General features: G+C 40.2%; 1 protein-coding gene across 3 annotated transcripts in view; it reads left to right on the top strand.

The window, feature by feature from the left end:
- The first annotated feature begins 4,995 nt into the window (after positions 1–4,995).
- Positions 4,996–17,830, top strand: part of LIMS1 (LIM zinc finger domain containing 1) — a 156,622-nt gene continuing 143,787 nt past the window's right edge. Inside the window, exon 1 of one of the 3 annotated variants that reach the window (XM_045053981.1) lies at positions 4,996–5,122. The gene's annotated coding sequence lies outside the window, so the exon portion shown is untranslated. Of the gene's footprint in view, positions 5,123–14,578; positions 14,603–17,830 lie in introns of those variants that run through there. The other 2 variants (XM_045053980.1, XM_023251535.2) reach the window with 2 other exon arrangements.

Here is a 17,830-nt window from a genome sequence, read left to right as displayed (position 1 = left end):
AATGAGCCAGTCACAAAATGGCAGATACTGGGGGCACCTGGATGGCTCAGTGAGCAGAGCATGCAACTCTTGATCTTGGGATCATGTGTTCAAGTGTAGAACCTACATTTAAAAAAAGCAAGCAAGCAGGGCACCTGGGTTGCTCAGTCGGTTGAGTGTCTGACTTCAGCTCAGGTCATGACTTCAGGGCTGGTGAATTTGAGCCCCGCATCAGGCTCCGTGCTGACTGCTCGGAGCCTGGAGCCTGCTTCAGATTCTGTGTCTCCCTCTTTTTCTGCCCCTCCCCCACTCATGTTCTGTCTCTCTCTCTCTCTCTCTCTCTCTCTCTCTCTCTCTCAAAAATAAACATTAAAAAAAAATTAAAAAAAAAAAGAAAACATGTCAGACTAAACAGCTTTAAAAAAATAAAAGCAAGCAAGCAAGCAAGCAAGCAAAGACTATATGATTCTACTTATATGAGGTACGCAGAGTGACCAAATTCATAGAGACAGAAAGCAGCATGGTAGTTATTAATCTGCTATTTTGGGACAAATAAATGCCCTTTTCCCTGGCCTCTTATTATATAAGTATTTGTTGGAGATTAATGAAGTTGGAAAAAAAGAAAAACCATATTAAATAAGTGTTTATTATGAACCCAACCTTCAAAATACTTGCAGTAATGTGATTTGTGTGTGTGCTTGTGTGTGTATGTATACACCTACATATAATACACAAACTTACAAATACCAAATTTCATTTTTAAAAGCTGGGTAATGGGAGTGAGAACAAAAATGAGCAAAACAGTTTTGGGGACATCTGTGTTTTCATTCTGGGAAACTCTGTAGGAACATGAGCAATAAGAGATTCAAGTTAGCATTCAAGACCAACAGACAACATTTTTTACAGCTTTGTGACAGATATTGGTCAACCACGAAAGCAGTCTCCCCCAGACAGCACATTCCACAGACAGGAAAGCTATGACAAAAATGAACTACAACTTTAAAACCACCAATAAGAAACCAAGAAGAAGCCACTGTTTTTAGCCAAGTATCCTGAAATGACAGCATAATTAATTGATCACAAACTTCAGCATGTTGGAAGCAAGCTACTGTATAAAGAAACCTGCTTTATGAAATATAAGCATAACAACAATTAAGGCAATTTATCCAGTAATGAATCTTTTACTTCACCTTTAAAAATGGGAGCACTTGGTAAACACATGCAAAAAAATAAATGCTTGTTCAAAAAGAAGTGGGAGATGAAAGTTGTCAGGAGATGGGAAATCAAGACAAATAAGGTCTTTAAATTTTTTTGATATTTATTTTTTTCTAAAAATCAATACATATCATTTCCTAAAAAACAGAAATGTACAAAAACATCACATTGACTGTTCTTCAAACAAAACACAATTACTAAGCATTTTTAACCTACTTGTAAATCACACACTCTATGTAAACTTTTTAACTTATCCCATACAATTAATCATATTGTGTATTTTCTCATATTGCTACAGTCTCATAACTAATCTTTAATGAATATATAATACTCCATTAGGGAAATATAGATCTTGTGCATGTTGCCCCTCACTTAGTCCCTAGTCCTTCTACAGATTCAATTTCTGATATGTTTCTTGTATATCTTATCATTCCAGATATTTCTACATATACAAGCAGGTGAATGTGTGTATGTGATGATAGCATACTTTAACAAACTTTACCCCCTTGTGTCATTTCCTTATTTAAAATGTGTCATTGGAAATCATTCTCTATTACTGCATAACATCTGCCTTATTCTTATTTTTTAAATTGTGGTAAAATATACAAAACATAAAATTTACCAGCTTAACCATTTTACAATGTGCAGTTCAGTAGTGTTAAGTAGATTCACATTGTTGTGGGACCAACCTCTAGAACTTTTTCTTTTTACAAAACTGAAATTCTGTACCCATTAATCAATCAACCCCATTCTCCTTTCCCAGCCCCTGACAACCATTATTCTATTTTCTGTTTCTATAAATTTGACCACATTAGACCCTATATAAGTGGATTGATACAGTATTTGTCTTTTTGTGTCTGGTTATTTCCCTTAGCATGTCTCCAAGGTTTATCTATCATGTGTCAGAACTGTCTTCCTTTTTATAGTTGACTAATATTTCAGTGTGTATACACCCGTTTTGTTTATCCATTCATCTTTCAATGGACATTGAAACCTTGAAACACTGGGTTGTTTCCACCTTTGACTATTGTGAATAATGCTATGAACATGCATGTACAGATATCTCTCCAAGATCTCGCTTTACGTTCTCTTGAACATATACACACCGAAGGGGGATTGCTGGATCATGGGATAACTCAATTTTTAATTTTTTGATGAACCACCATAGTGTTTTCCACAGTGGCTGCACCATTTTACATTCCTAGCAATAACACACAGAGTTCCGATTTTTCTCCATCTTTACCAACACTTGTTGATAATAGTCATCCTAATGGGGGTGAGGTGGTATCTCATTATGGTTTTGATTTGCAGTTTCTTAATGATTAGCATTGTTGAGCATCTTTTCATGTACTTGTTAGCCATTCTTATTTTGAGAGCTGAGTATTATTATATATAGAAACTATAATTTTTAAAATTAATATCCTGGTTAATAAACTGTCTCAGTTGCTCTTAAAAACAAAACTGCAATGACTCTCCTTTTACATTCTTCTGGTTTCCATTTAAAAAACCTTTCATCATGGGGGAGGGGAAGGAAAAAAAAAAAACAGGTTAGAGTGGGAGAGAGCCAAAGCATAAGAGACTCTTAAAAACTGAGAACAAACTGAGGGTTGATGGGGGGTGGGAGGGAGGAGAGGGTGGGTGATGGGTATTGAGGAGGGCACCTTTTGGGATGAGCACTGGGTGTTGTATGGAAACTAATTTGTCAATAAATTTCATATAAAAAAAAACCTTTCATTATGGAATTTCAAATATACACTAAAGTAGGCAAACTAATATGAAGAACTCCATGTACCAATGACCCAGTTTCAACAATTACCAACTTCTGGCCAGTTTTGTTTCACTGACATTCTTACCTATATCCCTCACCCCCACCTTTTATTTTAAAGAAAATCCCATTTTATCATTTAGTTTATAATTAGTTCCCCTTGTATCTTTAAAACTTGTACAGAGTTTTTATGTGCACACAATACATTTGTAAGATAAAGTCCAAAATGTGGATTTTCTGGGTCAAAGTGGAGCTGAATTTTACATTGTGATAGATATTGCTAACTTGTCCTCAGTAAAAATTGTGTAGATTTATTCTTCCATCATCAGTAAATCAAAGTACCTGTGCTCCCTATATTCTCATCAGAACAGCATATTGTCAAACTTTAATCTTTGCCTTTATGTGAAATTTTTTTTAACATTTTAATTATGACATTGGATACCTTCTTGTACTTTTAAAAGTCATTTCTATTTCTTTTTCTGTGGAAACCTGTGTATATACCTTGTCTATTTTTCTGAGTGGTTGAACTTTTTCTTACTGACTCCTTTTGTAATAAGGAAATTAGACCTTTTTTGGTTGCTATTTCTCATATTTGTTTGCTATGTAGAAATTTTAATATTCCTATTTGGTCACATTTATTCATCTTTAATTTTAGGACTTCTGGGGTTTGTATCCTGTTTGGCAAGTATCTCTCCAGAGCAACCTTAATTTTTTTCTCCTGTGTTTTCCTCTAATATTTTAATATGCTCCCCCTTTTTACATGTGAACCCTTGCTCTGTTTAGAATTTTGATATAAGAATATCAAAGTCATCCAGTGACCACTCCGCACATATACAGGCTGGTGGGGCACATGGTTATAAGACCTGATATCCTGAAGAGATCATGTATATTTGTGCTGTGTAACCTATATTACATCCTTGGTAGAGTTCAGGTTTTGGTGGAGGTAATAAGCAAAGAGGATGAGAACCAGCAAGAGAAGAAACAATGCAGAGACAAGACCATCTCAAAAAAAGATTAACTTTCCCAAATTCACCATTTGTCAGCGCTGTGAAATCCTAGAGGGCACCCCAGAACGTGCCAGGCTTCGTGAACAGGGATTCAGTACTGGCCAATGCAGAGAAGGACCGCTCCGAGAGTCTGGGGAGCTTACTTCATTCACCTTCTTACGGAGTCTCCTCGGGACCCCTCACCCAGATGGGGTGGAAGGAACTCCAACACTCTGGGCCCAAAGTCTTCGGGCAGAGGCACGCGGTCCGTCAGCCCAGCCAGAGGTGTCTCGAAGAAGAAAAACCTAACAGTTCCTCCGCTCGCGGGGTGACAGCGTCACCCCAGAGGAGCAGCAGAGGCCAGTCCCACTACGTCCAGCGTAAGCCTGGAGCTCTGGGGAAGCCGCCGTCTGGCCCTAGGGCCTTTTTCTCCACCACCCAGGGTTGGTCTCGGGCGCGTGCCTCGGGGCGGAGCTGGGCGGGAGAGATCGGGCAGGGGCGGAGCTGAGGCGGAGCTGAGGCGGGGCTGGAAGCGGGGGCTGTGACGGTAGGGCGGGACTGGGCGGTGCCGAGACGCGGGATGGAGCAGGGGGGGGGGGGGGGAGGCGGGATTGGGCGGGGCCTAGATGCGGGGGCGTATTGGGGGCGGGGCCATCCGGGGCGGTACTGGGAGCGGATCGGCGCCGGAGTGTGGGGTGGGCAGTGCTAAAGTTAGCGAGGTGGGGCCGAGGACAGGCCGGAGGCAGGACGAGGCCCCGGAAGGGAAGGAGTTGGAGGCGGAGCCAGACGGGGTGGGCGGGGGAACCAGGCGGGGAGCCGGGCTGAGGACCGGCCAAGGGGGGGCGGGGCCGGCGGGGCGGGGCTAGGGCGGGGAAGAGGCAGCGTTTCGCCGCGCCGCGGGCCGGGTCCCCGCGCCCACCTCTCCTGGACCCTGTCCCGCGCGCGCCCCCGCGCGGCACGCCCGGCCATTTGCCGGCTGCGGGCCGGAGGCGGCGGCAGCCTCCCCGCCCCTTGCTGGCCTCTCCTTCCTGCTTGCGGCCCGCCCGCCAGCCCGCCAGCAGCCGGCCGAAGCGCGAGGGAGGAGACGGCGGTCGGAGCTGCGCCGGCAGCCAAAGTGCAGAGGGACAACGGCCGACTGCGGAGAGATGCTGGGCGTGGCGGCAGGAATGACCAACAGGTAAGGGCCGGGTCCTGCCGGGGCCGCCCTGCGCTCGGCACCCGCCACGTCGGCAGCGGACCGCTTCCCCGGCCTTCCCGCGGGCCTGCGCGCCGGCCGGGGGCGGGCGGCCTCTCTCCCCGCGCTCCGGCCTCGGCCCGAGCCCCTCGGTGGCCGCGGATCCCAGCGCGGAGTGCGGTCGCGTCCCCGGTCTCCCGCAGCCACGCTTCCGCGCTGCCCCCTGGGGCGCTCAGACCAGGGCTGGCGGCCGCTCATGAGAGGTTCCACTAGTTATTGGTGACGTGTCCAATATCGCCTAAGCCCTTCGAGGGCTTAGCGCAGCAGCCCACAGCAGATGCTTGTTGACTGAATAATTCATATCCCAGCCGTTGGAGCACGTATATAGACCAGCGACTCTCAAACGTCTTGGTCTTAGCACGCATTTTAAAAATAAGAGAACTTTTTGCTTGTGATGGTTATTCCTGTAGGTATTTACTGGATTAGCAGTGAAATCTGAGGCATTTAAAAATGTTTAATTCATTAGAGAAACAGTTAATTCATGATATGTTAACAGACATAACACATTTTAATGAAAATAATCATTTTCCTAAACAAAAAAATCAGTGCGACGAGTGGTGTTCTTTTACATTTTGCAAATCTCTTAAATGTCTGCCATAGTAGGACAACTAGAGTTTCCTAAATGCATTGCATTCAGTCTCTTGCGATGTGTTTTGGTTGAACTGTGTGAAGAAAATCTGGTCTTACACAAATATGTCGTTGGAAAAGGGAGGAGTGTTTTAATACCTTTTTCAGATAATTTGTGGATATTGTTTTGCTGCTACCCCCAATGGTAGATTCGTTTGGAAGTGGAATCTGAAGCCTTACCAGTGAGCTTTTCACACTCTTTTAGGTTAAAATTCATTGGTCTGTCTTGCAGTTTGAATGGACTTGTTACCCATTGTAACATGTGTTGGTCATTTGGAAAATGTTGGTTCATAGAGTTAGGCACATCTTCCAAATGCTGACACATTTCATTATACTATACTACGGGATAATATTTGTTAATATTACCACTGATTTCATTAGAAATCTCTTTAAGTATGAGAACATGCCAAGTTCAAGGTGGTGGCAACAAGTTTCCACCATTCGGAATTTCAGTTGAAAGTTTGATTTTTATTATTGGCAGGAAACTGCTGTCAGTTGTTTTCCTCAAAGTGAGAGGCTCACTTTTTTGAGCCTCAGGAAATGTCTGCCAAGTACCAGTCTAAAAACCATAGTTTATCACTTATTATTTCCAGTAAAAATGGTATATCCTGAAGAACATTTAATTCACCTCATCACTCAGGGACACATGTGCTTTTCCTGGAGACAGCCACCTTACTTTGGTATGCAGCAGAACTGCTGTATGCATACCTTCCTTTTCATCACAAGTAACAAGAAAGTCAAGATTTAATAACATTAATAATTTGTACCACTTCATCAAGGACATTTTTTCGTTTTTTGAAAAATTAACTGAATATCAAGTCGATACAAAATTTAAAAGATATGTAAGATATAAAGAATAATGATACAGTGGATACACAGTATAAAAAACATAAACTGTTTCCTTTTAAGGCCCTTGAACACCTTCCTGATCTAGCATCCCTCCTTGATCCCATCCCCTTCCCATCTTGAATTTGCTATTAGCAATACTTTTTTTTTTGGTATTAAGTACATTCATGTTGTTGGATGACCATCACCACCACCCATGCATCTCTGGAATTCTTTTCATTTTACAAAACTGAAACTCTGTACCCATTAAACAACAACTTTCTTTTCCTCCCTCCCTATCAACCCCTGGTAACTCCTATTCTGATTTTTGTCTCTGATTTTGATGATTCCAGGTACCTCATATATGTGGAATCAATTATATACAGTGTTTGTCTTTCTGTGATTGGCTTATTTCATTCACTTGGCATAATATGCTCAAGGTTCATCCATGTTGTAGCATGTCAGAATTTCCTTGCTTTTTAGAGCTGAATAATATTCTGTTGTTTATAAGTACCATTCATTTGTTTTCTTTATCTGTTCATCTTTTGATGGTTACTTGGATTGCTGTATGTTTTACCTATTGTGAATAATGATGCTATGAACATAGGTATGCATTCTTTAATTGAAAAATTTTTAAGTTTATTTATTTATTTTGAGAGAAAGAGGGTGTGCGTGCGTGTGTGCAAGTTGAGGAGGAGCAGAGAGAGAGAGAGAGAGAGAGAGAGAGAGAGAGAGAGAGAATCCCAAGCAGGCTCCATGCTGTCGTGCAGAGCTCCATGTGGGGCTCCATCTCACAAACTGCGAGATCATGACCTGAGTGGGGCTCGAAACCACAAAACTGGGAGATCATGACCTGAGCCAAAATCAAGAGTCAGACGCTTAACCCACAGAGCCACCCAGGTGCCCCTCTTTAATTGAAGTTTTTATAGTTTCACATACAGTTATAAAAAATAATTAAGAGAGATCCAGTGTATCCTTTACCCAGTTTCCCCCAATGATATTTTGCAAAATCGTAGTACAGTATCACAATCATGATATTGATGGTAATACAATCCATCAGTTTTATTCAGATTTCCTAGTCATGTGTGTGTTGGGGGGGGGGTGGTGGGTGGGTGTGTATTTAGTTCTGTGTAATTTTATCACAGGTAGTGGTGCATGTGTCTATCACCACAGTCAAGAACTAGAACAGTGAGTTCCAGGACCACAAGGATCCCACGTGTTGCCATGTTATACCCACACCCACCTCCATGTTTCTTCCTCTTTCTTAAAGCCTGGAAACCACTCATCTGTTTAGCATTTCTAAAATGTTGTCATTTCAAAAATTTTATAGAAGCAAATCAGACATATATAACCTTTTGGGATTGCCTTTTATAAAATCCAGCTTAATTCCCTAGACATGCCTCCAAGCTGTAGTTCTTTGTTGTGGCTGAGTAGTACTCCATGGTATGGGTATGGGACAGTCTGTTCTCCAGTTGAAGGATCTTTGGGCTATTTCCAGGTGTGGACTGTTAATAAAGATACTATGAACTGGTTTTTATGTAGATAACAAGTTTTCCTTTCTCTGGGATAAATGTCCAAGAGTGTAGTTGCTGGATTGTATGGTAATTTCAGTTTTCACTTTCTAAGAAATTGATGGATTATTTCAAAGTGGCTGGAATTCAGTTGCACCACTAAGCGACCAGCTTTTATACCCACTTATACCCACTTTTGCTTTTGCGTTGTCAGTGAAAGTGTCAGTACAGTGCAAAAGGCTACAGCAACTTTTTTTGGAACTTCTTGGCACTATTATTAAGAGGGTTTTGATCTCCCAGACCTCTTGTAAAGGTCTTGGAGATTACCCCCCCCTCCCCCACCCAGCCACCACCTCCTCCAGGGTTTTGAGATTACATTTTGAGAACCACTGTTAATGACATAATCCTAAATGATGAGGGAAGTGCAGATATTTTTAAAAGAATATATAGAAAGATTTCTCTTAAAATATATATTAAAGGCTTGTTGTAGTGTGTGTGTTCTGGTTTTGGAAGTTTTTAGTGGGACTTACTAGCTAAGACTTTAAGAACCACTATGGAAAAAGCAGTTTTCTGCCCTTAAGGATTTTCAGGACAGGATGACTAGTGTTGTTATGAAAAGGGAGAATGTCATGGCAGCGAGGGTCTTCCTAAAACTTCAGTGCTGTATGCCTGTTTGTTTATATTGGTGAGGAAATTGGGCTCTTCACTTTTAAGAAAACTAATGAAAATTAGGTGGTGAAAAGATACCTTCAATTCTGGTTGTTCTGTGCCGTATGAGCTTAGAGACAACAATCCAACAGGAATGCTGTCTTGATTTTTTTTAAGTTTTATCATTGATCTGCAATGTTATATTAGTTTCAGGTGTACAACATAGTTATTGGACAATTCCATACATTACAAAGTGCATACGTTACAAATTGCTCACCACGGTAAATGCAGTTATCATGTCACCATACAGTGTTGTTACAGAATTATTGGCTGTATTCCCTATGTTGTGATTTTTATCACCTTGACTTAATTTATTTTAGAACTGGAAATCTGTAAATGCCCTTCACCTGTTTTGCCCTTGCCCCCGTCCCCTGCCACATCTCCCCCTCCCCGTGACCACCAGTTTGTTCTCTGAGGCCGTTTGTGTTTTATATTGTTTGTGCATTTTTGTTTTTTAGATTCCACGTATTATCATTCCCATCCCTTTCCTTTTTGGTAGTCCCTTGAACCGTCTTCTGCAAAGCTCTTTCTCTTGCCCAATGTGGATATAGCACTTGAGCTTTCCTATCTTCCTAGAGAGGGCCTTTCTGCCCCTCCACTGGGTCAGAGAAACTTCAATAGCTATAGCAGATCTATAATGGGAGAGCAGAGCTTTGCTCTGAGAGTCTCTATTTTTAATAGTGTTGTGTTTGTTCTTCAGATAATCATTTAAATAAACCCCAGTGTAGGTCATGTTCTTAGTTAAGGTTGCACTTAAATAGAAGACAAAACATCTCAAGCCATTTGTCGATTTTACATTTCTTGTAATTACGCTTTAAGCTGTGGTTTCCCACCCACAGGAGTATTATCTACATTACATGCTGGACTGTTGCCATGTTGTCTTCCAAAAACTTCAATTTTAAGATACTTGAGAAGCAAAGGCTGCTTCACCTGCTGCTGTAGCATTCTACCCCACAGTGGTTTTATCTCCCCTCATACTGATATCATCTCATCTCTTTTATTTGATCTCATCAGACATTTCTACACTGGAGTTCACAGGGGGGAGAGGTGGAAGCATTTTCCTGCATATTTCTTTTTTTTTTTTCCTTCATGTTGGAGCCTGTTTTGGAGTTTGATGAGTCTACAAGGACATTTAACATAAGGGTTGGGAAGTTACAGATAAGTCAGGCTCTGAATAGTGTGTTCTGTGTAGGGTAGGTAAAAGGGTGCTAGCAATTGAGTTCGAATGCTGACAGATATGTTGGGGGTGGGAGACACCTGAAGTCTGGGGTCTTACCAGGATGTCTGAGGGTCATGTATGATAAAGTGATAAAAACAGATAAAAACTGTTTGCAAAAAATGTGTATATACACACACACATTCTCTGTGTATAAAAATGCAATCATAGTTGTAGTGTTTTACAATTGCTTTTTTTAAAGATATTTTTTAAATTTTAGTAAAATACATTTAACAAAATGTACCATCTTAATCATTTTTCAGTGTACATTCAATGGCATTAAGTACATTCACATTGGGATATGACCATCACCACTGTCCATCTCCAGAACTTTCTCATTATCCCAAACTGAAACTCTAGGCCCATTAAACAGTATTGCCCCAATGTGGGGAATAAGCTTAGGAATTCCCTGAGCTTGCACCCATGGGTTAGGAAGGCATAAAGAAATAGAAAGCCATAGGATATACACACCCAAGTTTGGGTAAATAAGTTTGGGTAAACGGGGCAAAGTCCCCCAGAATAGGTAAAGTGGGGCAGAGGCTCTCAGTATAGGACAAAGGTATAGGAATAGGGAACCTCAGGATGAAAACATCCAAGGTGAGGTAAACAAGATTAGGTGGAAATGCCCCCCAATTTAGTAATAGCTGAAAGCTGCTTTCGCAAGAAGGAAGGACCAAATTAGGTAAACAGGTAAATAGGGCAAAGGACCTCAGCAGAGTGAAGTTGCCCAGAGGGGAGCTAATTAGCAAAAGAAAGGTGCCTTGTTGACCCTGAGATAGCATGCTTCGTCTTTCTTGTCCCCTAGGCCAGTTTAGGTAAACAGAGGTGGGGCCTTATGTCTGCTGTAAACAACCCTCTGCCTGGCACCAGGATTTTGTTTTGTATTGACCCAAACCCCTAATCCCGCATATCTTCAAAACCCCCTTTCCCTCATGCCCTTGAGTTAATGTTCACAGATTCATGATCTCTTTGTGCACACCCATCACCACATTTGTAAGCCTTCTGATCCCAATAAAAACGGAGCAAGGACCCTTACTTGGGGCTCTTGTCTTCTCCTGGATGTTAGCATCTCTCACATTTTTAATCCTGCATCCCACTTTCTTGCTGGACAAGAAAGAACTCCAGACCCAGAGTCTATGACACCCCCTTCCTGGCAGTTGTTTTTTCTAACTTAATAAGCTGTCTTACAGGTTTTCCTGTGTGGCATATCTAGATCTACTGTAAGTTTTAACTTTAGATTGGCTGTGTATAGTAGTTCAAAGTATGCATGTGATGTGACTTACATAACCAGCCCTTGATAGACATTTCAGTTCCAGATTTTTGTTATTACAAGCCCTTTGAACATCTGTGGCAGTGCTTCCATAGGAGATACCTGAGGGTAGAGTGGGTGCGTGCATGGATGGTTGGACCCATGTTCCAGTCCCACTTCTGTCCCTTCATGGCTCTGTGGCCTTACCCGGTTAAGCTCTTTAAGGCTTATTTCCTTAATTTATGAAGTAATATCTATCTCAGAGAATCATTGTGAGCATTAAATATAATGACAAATATAAAGATTTCTGAAAGATACAGATGTAGTTGTTAGTAATTGTTGCCCCTGGAGAGGCAGTCTATGAATCTAAGGAATTTAGGAATCTAGAATGAAAGGGGATTTTTTTTACTATGTGCCTTTTCGTACGGTTTTGATTTTTTTAAAAATCTTTTTTAATATTTACTTTTTATTTCTTTGATAGCACAAGCAGGAATGGGTCAGAGAGAGGGAGACAGAGGATATGAAGTGGGTTCTGTGCTGACGGCAGTGAGCCTGATATGGGACTTAAACTCACAAACCATGAGATCATGACCTGAGCTGAAGTCAGACGTTCAACTGACTGAGCTACCTAGGCCCCCTGTTTTGATTTTTTTTAACCTTGTGCATGTAAAATTTTTTAATGGGTCTGACTTCATGCCAGGAACATAGTAGGTGTTCAGTTAATAGTTAACTGTAGTTGTTGATGTTGATTTTTTCCTATCATTCTGGTTGTTTTTTCCAAGCTTACAACTTCTGACCTCACTGTCTGTTAATGGCATTGATTCAGTCCTTTGTGATTTCTTCCTTTCCTTTACTTCCTGTACCCACATTCTTGCTGAGTTCCTACCTTAGAATTTTTTTTTTATCCATATTTCTTTCTCATTCCTTTCTTACTAACTTTTCCACCCTCATCCTGATTACCTTTCAAGTGAGTGTAAGAAAACAATATTAAGGCTGGGGAAGACTTAGAGAATGCAAAATAAAATATATATGCATATTAAACATTTGAGGTGGAACACATAATTTTGTGTGTTCCTGTTTGTCATTTAAATGTTGATAAAGTACAGATTCTTTTAAAAGTGTTATGAGATTTGTGGTAGCATTTTTGTACTGTATGCTTTCTGTTAGCATATACTGAAAACACAATTACAGTAACATGAAGATCTAAGAAATTTGCCTAGTATTTAAAAAATGTTTTCATGTGGGAAAAAGAATCTACTAAACTGATGTATTCAATGCTTTTGTGGGCCTACTATAGTAGTCCACTAAACTGTTCCTTTATTTTATAGGTCAGGAGTTGGATAGAGAGGTAATTTTATTTATCTCTGTTCAAGGCCACAGAATGAGTGGCTCTAGTGCTTAGGACTAGACCCCAAACTTTGAAGATAGTGTGGAGTCCTCTCTGCTGTGCTACATTAGTTTGTTCTATTACTGCATTCAAATTGCACTGTTAATAGTTTGTTACATATATATTTTATCTTCCTATCTATATTGTAAATGCCTTGAAGGCTGAGCCTTTTATCTATCTGAGCCCCATTAACATAGTGATTCTGGAAATGTCCAAATGAATTATTAAATGTTGCCTTTAGAATTGTTCTGTCACAGAGGTCCTGGATGTCACTCTTTTTTTCAGGTGGATTCCTTTTGTGAAATGTGTTTTTTGGGGCATGGGATTCGTAGGCACACATGATGGTGATTGTATTTGTTCATTCCCAGAGCCTTAGGTCTTTTTACCCACACATGTCCACTGCCCTCACATGGCATAGTCTGAGAGTTTCCTTCCTATCGATAGGCTTCTTTACTGATATATCAGTTAAGTGACAAATATACCAGCTGCTTAAACAGATTGTAAATTATTTCTCATTGGTAAGTGTAGTAGTTGTTGGTTTTGTTTTTGTGTGTTTTTTTGTTTTAAAGCTGGACGCATTGCTGTTCCGTGTGGAATCTGCCTTACTAATATAATATGGAAGAGAGGGGATGCAGTTGCTGCCTCTGCCACAGCTGGTTGTTCCTTCTTCTCAATTCAGTAGATTCCACAGATTTTTTAATATATAAGGTACAGTGCACATACAGCTGTGGGGATTGAAAAGGCAAATAAGACATGGTCTCAACTCTAGAGTGTCTTCCAGTTTGACTATTCTGTCATTCATGTTGGCTCCAGATTTTCCTGCAGCACCACTTTGGTCATATTACTCCACTTTTCAGAATATTGAGAAGGCTCTTTATTGCCTATCACAAAGTCCAAACTCTCGAGCCTAAAGTTTAAGGCTCTTTGTGGTCTGGCCCCAGCCTGTCTTTATAGCCTTGTCACACACTGTTCCCTTAGTCTGTGTTTCACTAAACTCTCACCTACTTGCCATTTTCCGAAAACATCTAGTGTTTCCCGTCCCTGTGTCTTTGTTCATACTATTCTTTTGGGCCAGAAAACATATTCTCCTGTGTCTTTTTGGCACTTGGGACGAAATTGCCACTTCTCTCATGAAATAATGAATTTCTGGAACATTTATTGAGCCCTTGTTTTGTGCTTGGGGAATTAGGGATTCAGAGCTTGTGTTTGTCCTCTGAAAGCATTTAGACTTTTTTTGGTAGTTATCAGCTTCTGTTTTGGGTTATACTTGTTTGTGTATATGTCTAACTTTTTCTGCCAAATTGTGATCTCTGAATCTAAAGGAATGTCTTAATCAAAATTTGTTAAATGTCCAAAGAAAAACAAACTAGATTTAAATCAACTTTATTTCTCCTTTTATTTCTTCATTTGTTAGTGAATGGAAAATTCAGTGCTGGTTCTGCTTAGTGCCTGTGACACCGTTGAATAAACCAATCACACTTTGAGTAAAACAACATAGCTTTCACATTTGGTTTAACTTAACTCTTCAGTGTAGTGTATACTAGTGGTGGAGACCCAGCACCCATGAAACATTAGGAAGAAATTCAAACGATGTTTAGTCATCCATGTTTATTTAGATAATTTCGTTTCATTGTCAGTCCACTGACAAAGCTTTTGAAAGCTTTCTTAGTGATAACCACCTTTTATTAATTACCTACTTCGACAAAAAGTACTTTAAAGATGTTGAACATTTATGTGACATATTTTACCTTCACAGTCACATCGTGAGGTAGAGTTTTTTTATGCCCACTTTTACAGATGAGTGATCTAAACTCAAGAGATGAAGAACTCACCAAGTTCCACATTCATGACAGAGCCAGAGTTCACCTGTGTCTCCTCCATTTGCTTCAGTATTCAGTAGGTCAGAGCTCTCTACTTTGCCTGTGTTTCAAATCTTTCTCTTATCTTCGCGTGCCGGCCAGCCTATCCAGTTTTATTCCCCACTACTGTTTCTTTACATCATCTTATTGCCAGACATACAACAGTTCTTCTTTCTGAACTTGGTTTTTACTTTTTTGTGAGGCAGAGAGTTCCAAATCTTGTGCTCAAGGCCCAGCTTAACTTGAAGATGGTTTCCCTGGCTGCTTCAACCTCTTGTTAGTCTTTTCTTTCTTGGCCTCCTAGAGAACATATTGGATAAGATTAAGTTATTTACTTAAATTTAGTGTGTGGATACTTGTGTGCAACACACAAGTGACTCCTATGTTAAGTTTGAACTCTTGGCTATCTATGCTTGTATATACTAAAGTATTATTTATAAATTTGGGAAGATAGTTCCAATTCAGTGTGCATTCATTTGTGTATGCTGTGGAGCATATTATAATATAGTGAGGGATTACATTTATCTACTTTGTATTGCATCTTATATGTGTATACAGGTATCATAGGAGAAGTTTTAAAAAGTCTTTTAGAAATTTAAAGGAGGAAACGATCATTTGTCACCTGTTATAGACTTACTGTTATTTATTTAAGATGTGGGGATCAGTCAAATGTTTATTGAGATCTCTTTGGAGGTAGAGACATATCGGTCATGGCAGTGTTGAACCAGGGGCTGCTTTGTTTGGAACATTGTAGGGGAGATTCGTGACTCTCAGTCTCAATACATGGGCCACAGACCAACAGCGTGGGGGGATCATACTAACTGCAGATTGCTCACCCTCTTCCCGTACTTCTTGGGGGAAAATGTCATGAAATCTGTACTTTTAAATTTTTTATTATGGAGAATTTCAGACATTTACAAAACTGGAGGGATTAATGTATCCCCATGTGCTACCACTCAGCTTCACTAATTATTGACTGATGGTAAATCTTTGAGCGCCAATCTTTTTTCATTCCTCTCTTTCCTATGGCATATCATAAAGATTTTAATGTGTATCCTTAAAAGATAAGGACTCTTCTAATAAAACTTTTTAAATGTCACTACAACATCATTATCACACCTGAAAAATATTACTAACAATTCCTTGGTATCATCAACTACTCAGTTAAACTTTCCATTTATTTCAGATATCCATTTTATTTTATAGGTATTCTGAATTGGCATCTAAGTAAGGTTTATGTGTTTTGGTAGCTTGCTAAATCTGTTCATCAGATCCCAGCAGCATACTAAATTCTCTGGGTTTTAACGTATATATTCCAGACTTGGAACTGAAGAATCTGGCAGTCTGGAAATGCCAACAGATCAGATCAAAAAGCCACAACAAAGGGCTGCTCTCTGTAGCCAAAAGACCAGGAGAGAGACAGTCTAACACGATATAAAACATCTAGACAGCATATGGTGTACTCCAATCAAACACCCAGAAAAAACTGTGGCCACACCACTACTCATGCCAGCAGAGTCCAAGGGGGAGACTAGACTCATCAGGCTGGACCAGGCACCCCAACACCTCTGTCATGGTGGGGTCAGTGAATGTCAAGGAATCAAGACTTTCATACTCACCAGCTGGTAATTACTGCCCCCCTCTCCCAATTATCACAGTGTTAGTAGAGACAATGTGGGGAACTAGAACTCTCATCCTGGCTCACCATTAGTGAAGAATCCCCATCTTGGGTGTCAACAGAGGCCAATGGGGAACATATACTTCCACCTCCATTTGGCAGTAATGAGAGCACTCCTTTGCCAAAGAGATTTCAGAGAAAGCCAGTTTCATAACATAGTATGAAAATATTCATGTTTTATTAGGAAATAATTTATCCTAGCAAGAACCAGGAAAATCTCAAAGTGAAGAAAAAAGGACAATAAATAGATTTTAGCACCAAGATGACAGAAATGTTAGAATTATCTGACAGAGATTTTAAAGCAGTCATAATAAAAATGCTTCAGTGAGCTATTGTGAAGATGCTTGAAACAAATGAGGAAGTAGAAAGCCACAGCAAAGAAATAAGATATAAAGAAGATTCAAATGGAAGTTCTGCAGCTCAAAAATATAATAACCAAAATAAAAATCTCAATGGAGAACTCAATAGTGGATGGGTTCAACTGAAGGGGACTGAGGAAGGAATCAGTGAACTGGAATGTAAAATAGTAAAAATTACCCAGTGTGAACAACAGAGATAAAATAGACTGGGGGAAAAAACAAAGCCTCAGGGACTTGTGGAACTATAACAAAAGAGCTAACTTTGTGTCATTTGAATTCTGAAAGGAGAGGGATAGGGGGTAGGGTAGAAAAATACTAGAGGAAATAATGGCTGAAAGTTTCCCCAGTTTGCAGGAAACATAAACATACAGATTCAAGAAGCTGCACAAGCCACAAACAGAATAAACCCAAAGAAATTCAGTCCAAGATGCATAATGATTAAACTTCTGAGAACTAAAGACCTAAAAAAAACCCTTGAAAGCAGCCAGAGAGGGGAAAATGACACCTTAACCTTTATAGGAGAGAATTTGGATGACAGCAGAGTTTTCATCAGAAACTATGGAGGCCAAAAGGGTATTGGCGTAATATTTTCAAATTTAGAAGGAATAATTGTCACTTGGTATTCTATATTCTCTGAAAATATCCTTCAGGAATAGAAGGGATGCAGTAAATTCTCATGAAGAGAAACTAAGGGAATTTGTGATCAGCAGATCTTAACACCTCACTCCCCTCACTGTTCCCCCATGGGTAAGAGAAGTTCTCTAAACAGAAAGGAAATTATAAAAGAATGAACCATGGGGCACCTGGGTGGCTCAGTCGGTTAAGTATCTGACTTCAGTTCTGGTTATGATCTCACAGTTCGTGAGTTCGAGCCCCATGTCAGACTCTGTGTTGACAGCTCAGAGCCTGGAACCTGCTTCAAATTCTGTCTGACCCTCCCCACTCACACTCTGTCTCTGTCTCTCTCTCAAGAATAAATAAACATTAAAAAAAATTTAAAAGAATGAACCGTGGAACCTTAAGAATGAAGAAAGAACGTGGTAAAGCATAAATGTGAATAAATACTATAGACTTTCTGCTTTTGAATTTTCAAAGTTATGTTTGATGAATGAAGCAAAATTGTAACAGTGATGTGATTTTAAATTAATGTAGAGAAAATTTTTAAACAGGGATGGTAAAGGGTTATAGGAGAAAGTTTTGTATATGTCACTCAAGGTGGTAAAATGAGGACA

This window comes from Felis catus, chromosome A3 (assembly GCF_018350175.1).
Source record: "Felis catus isolate Fca126 chromosome A3, F.catus_Fca126_mat1.0, whole genome shotgun sequence".
Lineage (NCBI taxonomy): Eukaryota > Metazoa > Chordata > Mammalia > Carnivora > Felidae > Felis > Felis catus.
The sequence above is the reverse complement of the archived record's forward strand: the minus strand, read 5'-3'. Positions and strand labels throughout refer to the sequence as shown.